This window comes from Octopus bimaculoides, chromosome 8 (assembly GCF_046866305.1).
Source record: "Octopus bimaculoides isolate indiv1 chromosome 8, ASM4686630v1, whole genome shotgun sequence".
Classification (NCBI taxonomy): Eukaryota; Metazoa; Mollusca; class Cephalopoda; order Octopoda; family Octopodidae; genus Octopus; species Octopus bimaculoides.
The window spans coordinates 83,995,018-84,007,489 of record NC_142935.1 but is presented as its reverse complement, the minus strand read 5'-3'; the positions used below and the strand labels follow the sequence as shown (position 1 = coordinate 84,007,489).

The following is a 12,472-nucleotide window of genomic DNA, read 5'->3' as shown; positions in this document are numbered from 1 at the left end:
GCATATTAAAAAGAACATACCATATCTTTGAAAAATTAAAACAAATATTAAAAACCTCATTAAGTGTTGAGGTTCATATAAAGTTCATTTTACTATAACCTGATACTGTGCCCTAGGCCATTCAGAAATTCTTCCATTCCTCCATGGTCTTCCTCTCATTCACATAGTCCAGAGGTGGGTTTTGGTCTTAGGGTGGTTTAGTGTGGATCCCGACAAGGCTGTACCATTAAATTAGAAGTACAATCCATGCGACAGGCTTTCAGCAGTCTCCATCCACCCAGTTCTAAACACATGGCTTAGGGCAATCTAAGGTTGTGGTTAAAAAACGTTTTATTCAAAATCAAAACGCCATCCAGTGGGGTTGAACCTGGGATGTCATAATTATGAAGCAAATTTCTTAACCATTTAGCCCCTGCTGTGACATTACACTAATACTGAAACATGAGCCAGTTTCTGCACAGTTGCTCAACCTGTTAGATGTAGCACCCTGATCTCCCTGGTATCACACCTTACCATTGTAAAATACTGGAGGGTCATAGTTGGAACACTTTGACCTGAGACAGATCAACAGCATAACTACTGCTGCTGCTGTTACTACTACTACTACTACTACTACTACTACTACTGCTGCTGCTGCTGCTGCTGCTACTACTACTACAACTACTACTACTACTGCTGCTACTACTACAACTACTACTACTACTACTACTACTGCTGCTACTACTACTACTACTACTACTACTACTACTACTACTACTACTACTACTACTAGTGAAACCCTTTCTTACCATAGGCTGAAGGTCAAATTTTTTAATGTGGAGTGGGTAGAGTCTGACTTGTATCAATCCTTATTGACCTTGAAAGGATGAAGTTTAACCCCTGTGCAACAGTCAGAATTTGAAAGCAGAGCACAGAATTAAGAGATGAAGTAGCAAAAGTCATTTGCATCCAAAAATCAACTATTTTTCTTTTTTTTTCGAGACTGACATCTTTCCTCAGTAACATAATTGTCACCACCCACATCAGTGTTATTATCTTCATCACGCATCAACTGTCAGCCTATCAACAACAACAGTAGTAGCAGTTGTAGTAGCAGTGGTGGTAGTAGCTGTAGTGCCAGCATTAGAAACAACAACAGTAGCAGCAGTTGCAATAGCATTTGTGGTAGTTACTGCAGCAATAGTGGTTGAAGTACTAAAAGCTACAGTAGCAGCAATAGCAGAACTAATAGCAAAAGTAACAGTAGGAGTAGGAGTAGTAGTAGTAGTAGTAGTAGTAGTAGTAGGTCATTTCACCATGCACTTATGACATCGCTAGCATCAGAAACAATGTTAAACATGATCAATAGTTATACCTTTATTATAGCCACGAGAAAGGTGGTGGATGGTAGAATTGATAGGGCAATGAGTGGTAGAGTGAAGGATAATAGAATTGGTAAAGAGAGGATAATAATACAACTGGTAGAGTGATGGCTGATAGAATCAGTAGGGTGGTAGAATTGATAAAGCAGTAGGTGGTAGAATTATTAGAATGATGGTTGTTAGATTTGATAAAGCAGTGGATGGTTTAATTGGTAGAGTGGTAAGTGGAAGAGTTGGTTGAGCAGTGGATGGTAGAGATTGTAGAATGATGGGTGGTAGAATTGGCAGAGTGTTATACAATCTTCCATGAAGTCAACTTTGTCACCCTTCTGGGGTCAATAAAATAGGTATAAATTGTTTTTGATGTTGTTTAGTTCTAAATCAGCCAAAATAAAGCAGACCTGTGATCAAATACATTCCAGGTAAAAACTGTTCCACCTTTTTACATTTATGTATGATTATATTTTCCCACATGTCCTTCCTAATTTCAGAATGTGTAATGTGAGGGAAATCTGGCTTCAATTGTCAGCAAAATGAATGATCACTAGAGTCTTCTTTGTGAAGTGTTAGAAGCCTTGTCAAAAAAATACTGTACTTGTCAGTCTTTCATAGAAATCAATAATCCTGATGACAATGGTAACAGTGTCAAAAGAAACAATAGAGACACTGTTAGTAAAAAAATGATAAAACTAACCACTGAAACAATGCTATCAATTGAACCCTCTTCAAGTGGCAAATAAACAGAGACATTACCTAAAAACCAAGGTGCCATGTAAAAAGCATTGGTGTGGGTGCTGGTGTACCTTGTATACTCTGTAAAGTGGTTGGCATTAGGAATGGCATTCAGCTGTAGAAAAGTAAGCCAAAATAGTCTATGGAACCTGATGTCACCCCTGGCTTTGCCAGTTCCTGTCAAGCTGTTCAACTTGTGCCTGCATGGAAAATGGACATTAACTGTTGATGATGATGATAATGATGATTAGAGTCTTGGATAGAATATCTCATGGTAATTGTTCCAACGCTTTGTGTTCTCAGCTCAAATTCTATCAAGGTCACCTTTGCTTTTCTGGGTTAATGAAAAAGTGTACCAATCCAAGGATTGATGAAACAGTAAGAATGGAACTCTAAGGCATCACCTTTGCATTTCTAGCAGTTTATACTCAAACATTGGGTAAAACTACTCACTGGGTACATATAGGTGCAAGAGTGGCTGTGTGGTAAGTAGCTTGCTTATCAACCACATGGTTCCGGGTTCAGTCTCACTGAATGGTACCTTGGGCAAGTGTCTTCTACTATAGCCTAGGGCTGACCAAAGCCTTGTGAGTGGATTTGGTAGATAGAAACTGAAAGAAGCCCGTCATATATATATATATGTGTGTGTGTGTGTGTGTGTGTGTGTGCGTTTGCATGTTTGTGCTTGTCCCCACACCACCCACCACCATCACTTGGAAACTGATGTTGGTGTGCTTACATCCTGTAACTTAGCCGTTCAGCAAAAGACACTGAGAGAATAAGTACTAGGCTTACAAAGAATAAGTCCTGGAGGTGATTTGTTCGACTAAAGGCAGTGCTCCAGCATGGCTGCAGTCAAATGACTGAAACAAATAAAAGAATAGAAGAATATATGTAACAGGCGAAACCATTGGTACGTAGGTTAATCGTTTTTATATATATATTTGAAGAAAAGCAACAAAAATTCAATAAGTTATAGCAGTACGTACGTTTCGTATAAACTTCATTTATTTATGTAGTGAGAACACCACATAAAATGTGCAATGAAAATGTACTCCTCAGCTGCATAATGGAAGTTCAATTTTAGTTCATTGCACATCTTATGTGGTGTTCTCACTACATAAATAAATGAAGTTTATACGAAACGTACATACTGCTATAACCTATTGAATTTTTGTTGCTTTTCTTCAAATTTTATTCACCAAATCTCTTGATTTGGTTTTTTGGTTTTTAGCCTACCAAATTCTGGTGCCTCAAACATTTTAAGTACCACATTTAATCTTTTGATTAAATCTATATATATATATATATATATATATATATATATATATATATATATATATATATATATATATGCACATGTATGTATGCATGTCTTGGTTTTTAAATGATATGCTATATCACTGCATTAAAAGGATTGGCAACAAGAAGAGGATCCAGCCATAAAACACTATCTTAAAAAGTCCCATCCAACTCATTACAGCATGGAAATGTACATAACACTGTTGCTGCTGCTAATCTGTTTGTATCTCCCGCTCTCTCCCTCCCTCTCTCTCTCTCTCTTATATATATATATATATATATATATATATATATATGTATATATATAATACATTAAAAGTCAGTTTGAATCTTGCTTGCAAATGTTACCCAGCCAAACTGGAGCACAATGGGAAAATACTATGAATTAACTTTACCCAGAAATCTTAATACAAACAGAATGCAACAAGTTCTGCATAAATCGGGGCACCAGTTATTGAGATATTTAGGGTTTGGGAGTATAAATACCCAAAATGGTGCATAATGGGAAAATGTTCTGAATATGAAGACGGGTGTGTAAACAATGAACAGATGTATTAGTGTAACACTCGGGAAGTGAGAAAGTCTTTTATGTTTCGAGCCTATGCTCTTCAACAGAAAGGAACACAGAAATAAAGAGAGAGAGAAAACAGAAAGGTTTAGTGGCTAGCAATCTATCAAGGAGATGAGAAGGAACAGAGGCCTCTGACAGTTTGTAGTGCTTGAGAAGTAAAATTGTGGCTGTCCATGCATTCAGGCACATCTTCTACATCTCCCTCTTATACAAGAGATCCTAGTTTTGTGGGCTCCTGCCACATAAAAATACCTGTGCTGGTATTATGTAAAAGCACCTGCACTTGTGCCACATAGAAGCGCCCATGCCAGTGCCACATAAAAGCACCCAGTATACTTTGTAAAGTGGTTGGTGTTCAGAAGGGCATCCAACCATAGAAATCATACCAAAACAGACAAATGGAGCCTGAGCAGCCCTCCAGCTGGCCAGCCCTTAACAAACCATCCAACTTATGACAGCATGGAGAAAAGACATTAAAAGGTAATGATGATGATGATAATTATGATATATATATATATATATATATATATATATATATGCAGTTTTTATCTTTTATCATTTACTTGTTTCAGTCATTGGATTGCAACCATGCAGGGGTACTGCCTCGAAGGATTTTAGTCAAACAAATTAATGCGAGTTATCTTGTTTTTTAAAGAGTGGCACATGTTTTATCATTCTCTTTTGCCAATTTGCTAAGTTACAGGGATGTAAACATATATATATATATATATATATATCTATATATATACATATAATATACTATCCAAAACAGTATGATTCAAATTCCAAGCTACTTCAAATTTTGAAGCCCCTAACAAAGCCCCTAACTGAGCCTATCTCTTCAGGCTCTGTTAGGAGCTTCAAAACTTGAAGTAGCATGGAATCTAAATCAACTATTTTGAATAATACATGCAACTCCCAATAAATGAGTCAAGTGCCCTTTTATTTGTGTGTCCACTCATACGCACACATATCTATATTTGCCTGTGCCTATATCTATATATAGGCACAAGCATAGCTGTGTGGTTGAGGAGATTGCTTCTTAATTACATGGTTTCAGATTCAGTTCCACTGCATAGTACATTAGGCAATTGTCCTCCACTATAGACTCAGTGTGTGTGTGTGTGTTAAATTGTTATCATTTTAAAGGTAGTTTAAGAAAAACAATGGAACATTAACTGATGAAGGTGACTAAATACTGAGAGTAGTCAAATTTATTGTGAGCAATCTCTCTCTCTCACAACACGCACACACACACTTTTGATTGCATGACCTCTTAAAAATATCAAGTTATTGCTTACTGTATTAGTTTACAAGTCTTTTCAAATTTCAGCAAGACAAAATTAAGGTAGGACTTGTTTCTGGTTCTTTTTATGCACATGTATATATTTTGCTTGTGTGTGCGTGTGTGCGTGCGTGCGTGTGCATACACACACACATTATTTCAAAGTATTATTTATAAATGCATAAAAGCTCCAGATATAATTTAGTAAATATTCCTGAAATGTTAGGTATTATCATTTATGGATCAAATTATGATTAGGCATTTTTCTAGAATGGGCATAAACAGAAATGTACCTAGGTGAGCATAGCTATGTTACAAAGTTGTATATATACTGAGATAATTGTTTGGTAGGCAGAGATAGGTAATTGCATATTTTTATTGTGTGGTAAACTGATGACACATGGTTCAATTCCCAAGTTGATCTTTATTCTTGTAGCCAGAGTTATTGTCAAGACTAGAAATTGTAGTACAGATAACAGGGTGGCTAAAAACAAAAACAGATAAATAAATTATAGGGGAATATATTCTTCTAGTCAGTGTTGTAACATGTTGAGGGTTCTTCTGGGAGGGTATTGGGCCTCCACAGAATGGTTGGATGAGGAGGATGTCATCTTAGCAATGAGCCAACATGCCATGGGTCACCATTAGTCTGGAATCTCCTTGGGAGAATGACCTGCCTAGGGTAGCCATACCAGGAGCAAAGCTCTAGACTGTAGTGCTCCCTTGGATCTATGGGACACACAAGCCTCCTCACCACAACGAGGCTAAACCAAGAGGGACTGACACGGGACCACCAGTGATGGACCACATTGGTGGACCTGGTCTACACATGATGACATCTCTGGGACCACTAACCTGCGATGATTCCAGCCTCATCAAGAAAGAGCATGAAACAAAGGAATATATTCAGTTTGAGTCTGTTTATGCATTCTTCAGTCCTTCTTTTCTATACAAGGTCTTCAACACAACTTGATTCAAGAGTTATGCAGTGACTTCTTTATGCTTTGATTTCTCGAACCATCACAATCAACCTTTGAATCACAGTTTCATTTGTATGACACATCTTTGGATTTTGTCTCAGGGAATCTGTACACTGTTCCTGTAGTGTGCATACAAAATGCTTAACTCTAGCAGGCTGGTCATAAAAAACTTCTTTGGGAATGCGATCATTTTGAATCCAGGTCAAATGACCACCTTAGTGAAGTTGATATCTTATTAATAATGGCTGCATACCAGTGACTTTTCAGCATGATAGGACTTCTGTATTGGATATCATATCCTCCTGCTTGATTTTAGATATTTTATGAATACAATAAAGAGGAAACTGTCTAATTGTTTTATCTGCATGTAATACAGGGGATTTACCAAACAAGAGTGTTGTGACTACCACTGTTTATATGTCTGAATCTTCATATACAGTGAAATATCTGGATCATACCAAAACAGATTTGTCAAAGCAGTACTTGTTTGGCCAATTGTGGAATAAACAGTGAGATTCTTAGTCAGTTTATTGGACATTGTTGTACTGCCCAAATAGGTAAAATTCTTCACCACTTTTACCACCTTTCCACTAATAAGGATTACTGGTTTATTCAGAAAGGATCCAAGCCTAGGTAAGGGTTGGAGCATGATTTCAATCTTCATGCTGACAGTGAGATCAAAGTTCTTTGCAGCAGCCAAAAATAATCTGCAATTCTTTGAATATCAAAAGCATGAGCAACAAGGAATAATCATCTGCAAAGAGCAGCAGCACATGCACAAACACTTCTGATATCTTTGTTTTAACATGAAGTTGTTGAAGACTGAGAATGTTGCCATCAATTGGAAACTGAATCATGCAGCCAATTGGAGATTCTTTGAAGGCTGAATTAGGCATAATCAAGAAGTAGGTACTCAATAATGATGGGGTAAGAACACAGCCTTTCTTGACACATTTGTCACAATAAAAGGTGTAACCATGATTCTATTTTCAGCAACAGTTCTTTACATTCCATTGTGAAAGGATGTGATGATTTCCACAAAATCAGGAGGACAGCCAATCTTGGAGTGTACTTTCCACAAACCATCACATTTAACACTGTTGAATGCTTTGATAAGACCAATGAAAGTAATGAAGAGATAAAAGCTTTGCTCTCTGACCTTTTCTTTAAAGTTGATGAAGTAAAAACTAAATCAGTTGTTTCTTTTTTGGCACAAAACCATTTGACTTCCTGAGATGATGACTTATTAATACAGCATTAATGGAATAGCTTCATGGAAGTAAGATTTTATCCAAATACTTCCAAGGTACTGTCTACAATTAGACCTAGTGCATCACTTGTGTCCCTTTAGCAGTGTCTTCTCTTTTTCAAACATTCTAATTATAACTCCAGTTTAAGAAAAATTTGATATTGTCATTGCTGTTCCCTACTACAGCAACCAATTAATCATAGTTTCATACATCATTCTTACCTCTCTCTTCATGTCAGAGACCCAGCAAGAAAGTTCAGTTACTGCTCTTCTTTCGCTGACTAACACATAAAATACTTGTGAATGTGTGATGTGTGTTCTTGAATTTTACTTGTTTAGAAACTGGTGTCATCTGGGATCAAGTGTTGATACTAAAACAATTACATCAGGGTAGAGTCACTGTAACCATTTAAAATATACATGCACTGTTATACTCACTTTCACTATATTGTTATTCTGTAATGATAGTAATCCTTTCTAGTATGGACACAAGGCCTGAAAATTTGGGGGAAGGGGCTAATTGATTACATCGACCCCAGTGCATAACTGGTACTTTTTTCATTAACCCCAAAAGGATAAAAGGCAAAGTTGACCTAGATGGAATTTGAACTCAGAACGTAAGGACAGACAAAATGCTGCTAAGCGTTTTGCCTGGCATGCTAACAATTCTGCTAGCTCGCCACATTCTATAATAATAATAATAATAATAGTCCCTTCTATTAAAGGCACAAGGCTTGACATTTTGGGGGAGGAGACAAGTTGATTCCATCAAACCCAGTTTTTCACTGGTACTTAATTTATCAACCCTGAAAGGATGAATGGCCTCAGCAGAATTTTAACTCAGAATGTAGTGATGGGTGAAATACCGCTAAGCATTTCGTGAAGCTTGCCACCATATATGAAAATAATAATAATAATAATAATAATAATTAATTCGTTTTATTGGCCACAAGGGCTAATATCAATTAAAAACATGTAAGGACAAAGACAGGACGAAGGTTACAAAAGGTTTTGTCCGAAAAGGTAGGAAAGTTCGTCTAAACAGAGGAAGAAAACGGAGAAAGATATAACAAATAAATAGATAAATAAATATACAAATAAATAAATAGAACTCCCAAAGGGGGAGGCGCTTCGAAAAAGGAAAGGTTACACCTGGAAAAACCCATAAAACCACGGGAGCATGTATCCTATTAAGTCTTTCTTCATTTTACAGCTTTCACTTGGTTACTCATATTGTATTATTGTTGTTGTTGCTTACTCTGTAATAAGAACCATTCAGGCCATTAATCATTCTATCCATGTTTTAAGAGAAGTATCAGGAGATTAAGGGGAACTCACATTAACTGGAACAATTCAGCGGGCTTATAACTACGGAAGGCAAGTGGATGAGGTACAGTGGCATCTACTGCTTGACTAAGAGTCTAAAGTGTTTGGGGCCTGATGCAGACTAGACCTCCACATGGATAAAACTGGGAAGCAGTCATGAGCAGGGTGGCGAGTTTCATTCAGAAATGGCCTGAGAGGAAGCTGTCTCAAAAAGACCAGGTAGAAATGACAAACATCTACATTTCTTCAGTAGTGTCTTATTACCTGACTATCACACATTTTCTCAAAAAATATCTGCTAAGTTTACAATGCTATTTAGTGGGGAAGGAAACAGATTCTGTTTTCCAAGAGGTCTATCTATGACCAACAGCCACACGAAGAAGGCCCCAGGATACTATGCCTGATGATACTTTACTATTTGTTCAAAATAAGCCCTACAAGCATGGTTATGCTGGAGCTACCAATAACTGAATCCACCAGGAATGAACTTATTCAGTGTCCAGGCATTGCTGATTTGCAGATTTATATGGAATAACTGTTATATTGTGTGGGATAGATTTGGCTGTGAATCAAGTCAACTTTTCATTACTTTTCTTCTCTGTCCCAAGTCAAGTGAAAGAAGTGTAGCAGATATGATCAGGAGATTTGTTTGTTTTGTATTTTTATTTTGTATTATCTATTTATTAAGGCGTTTTTATTTTTTATCTTTTTGTTGATCCATCTTACTCCATGTAGATCCCTTATTGTTTCTTGTTTGTTGTTTTGCCTTTATACTGTCTGCAACAACTTGAGCCCCCATGCACAAGAAAAGAAATCATTATTACCTCCGCCTTAGCAAAGGCGGAGGTATTGTATTCAGTTGTGTTTGTTTGTCCGTGGACAAGATATCTCAAGAACCGCAGGATTGTGACTGTCGTGAACTGAGTAGATTTTGGGATCGATCTGGTACTGGACAAGGATTCTGGATTATTTACTTATATTTACTTTACTTCACATGAAGTATTACAATCTTACATTGACTTTCAAGTCTTTCTCTGATTATCTCCCTTGAAAGCACGCTCATGTCTCCACATAAATTATGTCGGTGTTGCTGTATCCAAAGTTTTATTTTTGTTTCTCTATTATTAATTTTACTCGCATCTCTATCTTAGTAGAAACTGATGGATAAAGAAATCAAACTACATAAACAAACGGCAGCAAAACCATTCAGAAATTAAATAACACTAACATATTCAGTAACAGTAATAAATTTAATTTATCCTCGACAATTTTTAGTTTTACCAATTTTGAATATATCGCTCCTGTTTCAAACCTCTTACCTACTTGACAATCGCATTTCTAGTTCTGCCTCAAACAAAGACGTCCTACACACCCACCTTCACATTCCATGACCATTGGGATCGATTAGGTACTGGACAAGGATCCTGGATTATTTTCCTGTGAGATCAGTCAAGTTTATATCAAATATTCTCATTTTAAAAATCATCTCTGGCTAATCGTTGAGAGGATGTTGATGTTGCCTTGGCAGAGGTTTGTACCCTCAGAGTGTTCTTGTTTTTCATTATCTTGAGGGTGTGTATATGTGTGTTGTTTAGTCCCAGGTCAGTTCTGATCAGGCAGACCTATCATCAATGACATTCCAGCCATGAACACTTCATCCTTTTTCAGATAATGAGTCTAAGAGTATATTATCTAATGTATCCTACCATACTTTTTTGAGAGAGTAGAGCATGATTTGAGAGGTATTTTTGATAGGGTGAACAAACTTGTAAAGGGACACTTGTTCTATGTTGTATGGAGTGCAATCTGTCTATGATTGAGTGTGTATGCATGTATGCATGCGTGTATTATTTAAAACGCACACATGGATATATATGCTAGATTTGTGAGCATAATTTGGCAAGATAACCACCCAGTTTGGCTTTTGATATTTTGAGCTATCATCAGAATTGGTGTAATCTAAATTATAAAAAGAAAACTCCTTTCCTACCCACCCCCATCAAATTAGTATACAGTTGGAATCAAATATAAGTTAAATGTGTTAAATTTTTCTCTGTACGCGGAGGCGAGTGAGAAGGAGAAAAAGCGAGAAAGAAAAAATCTAATAAAACTAGTAAGTCATCAGCCTATGTCAGAACATAGTAACCTAAAAGATCACAAACTACATCAAGGTCATTTAATGAAACATTTCACTAAAAAAAGTGTGTGTGTGTGTGTGTGTGTGTGCGCACTCGCGCGCACACACACACACACGATTATCTACAGATTGAAGTGAGCATGTCTATCAGCCACCACCATTACACTTGCATATTAGTTAAAAGGAGCAAGTACACATGTATGTACCACCATCACCACCACCACCATCAGTAGCAGCAGCCACACCATCATACTTACTCCACCTCCTTATTAACATTCTGATATAGGCAGGGGGGGGGGCTATCAAATGCATAACAATGTTTGTGTGTGGTAAGAGTATATCTGTATATATATAAATAAATAAATAAATAAATATATATATATATATATATATATATATATATATATATATATATATATATGTATGTATGTATGTATGTATGTACACACGCACATCATATATATATATATATATATATATATATATAAATATTAGATAGATATCCAGCTGTAGAAACTCTGCCAAATTTAGATTGGAGCCTGGTGTTGCCATCCGGTTTCACCAGTCCTCAGTCAAGTCGTCCAACCCATGCTAGCATGGAAAGCGGACGTTAAACGATGATGATGATGATGATGATGATGATGTATGCATACACACACACAAACACACACATATATCAAGTCATTAAGAATGAAATATCCGATTTTCTTATGCACCAAGTTTCACAGTCCTTAACTCTAATGTTTTACCCTGAAAATTCTTTTTCTTTTTACCACATTAAAGAGTCACATCATCACTTTTTTAAATGCAATTCATGGTGTCTGATTATATTGTGAGTTTTCTCTTGTAAATCAATTTTTGTGAACCCATGGATAGATAAAAAAATTTGTGTTGTTTATAAAGATGAGACAGCTCGAAACATCAATGAGGTGTTGATGAGGATGTGGCAAATGAGCACACTGTACATAGATGGTTTGAGAGATTCCAGTCTGGTGAATTTACTCTTGAAAATCAGCCCCATGGTAGACCTGAGACCAAGGTGGATAATGATGAGCTGGAAAATGTAATGGAAGTGGATACATCTCAAACCACATGTTGAAAGTTAGCAGCAAGGTTTGATGTTTCGATTTCAACTGTATTAGACCATCTGAAACAAATCGGCAAGTTAAAGAAGCTGGACAAGTGGGTACCACATGAATTGAATGAGCATCAAATGGCACATCATCTTGAAACTTGCTGTTGTTTGCTGCCACAGCATAAAAGTGAACCATTTATGCATCGTATTGTTACATGTGATGAAAAATGGGTTCTTTTCAACAATAACAGCATTCTGCATGGTGGATAGAGACGATGTGCCAAAACACAATCCAAAAAAGAATATTCACCAAAAAAAGCTAATGGTGTCTGTCAGCTTCATGAGACCTTGTAAGTCAATTACAGCGGATGTATACTGATGTATACATCTGCTGTAATTGAGGATGAAATGAGTGAACTTGCAATTAAACAACTGAAATTGGTCAATAGAGACA

The 12,472-nt window shown here is 36.6% G+C and overlaps 1 protein-coding gene across 4 annotated transcripts in view; it reads right to left on the bottom strand.

Annotated features, from left to right (window-relative positions):
- The window catches only part of LOC106872432 (uncharacterized), a 123,285-nt gene that overhangs the window by 44,969 nt on the left and 65,844 nt on the right, over positions 1 to 12,472 (bottom strand). The window contains exon 2 of one of the 4 annotated variants that reach the window (XM_052970205.2): positions 2,889 to 2,956. The exons of 1 other annotated variant lie outside the window; for it this stretch is intronic. The gene's annotated coding sequence lies outside the window, so the exon portion shown is untranslated. Of the gene's footprint in view, positions 1 to 20; positions 375 to 788; positions 1,000 to 2,888; positions 2,957 to 12,472 lie in introns of those variants that run through there. 2 more of the 4 variants (XM_014919434.3, XM_089356724.1) reach the window with 2 other exon arrangements.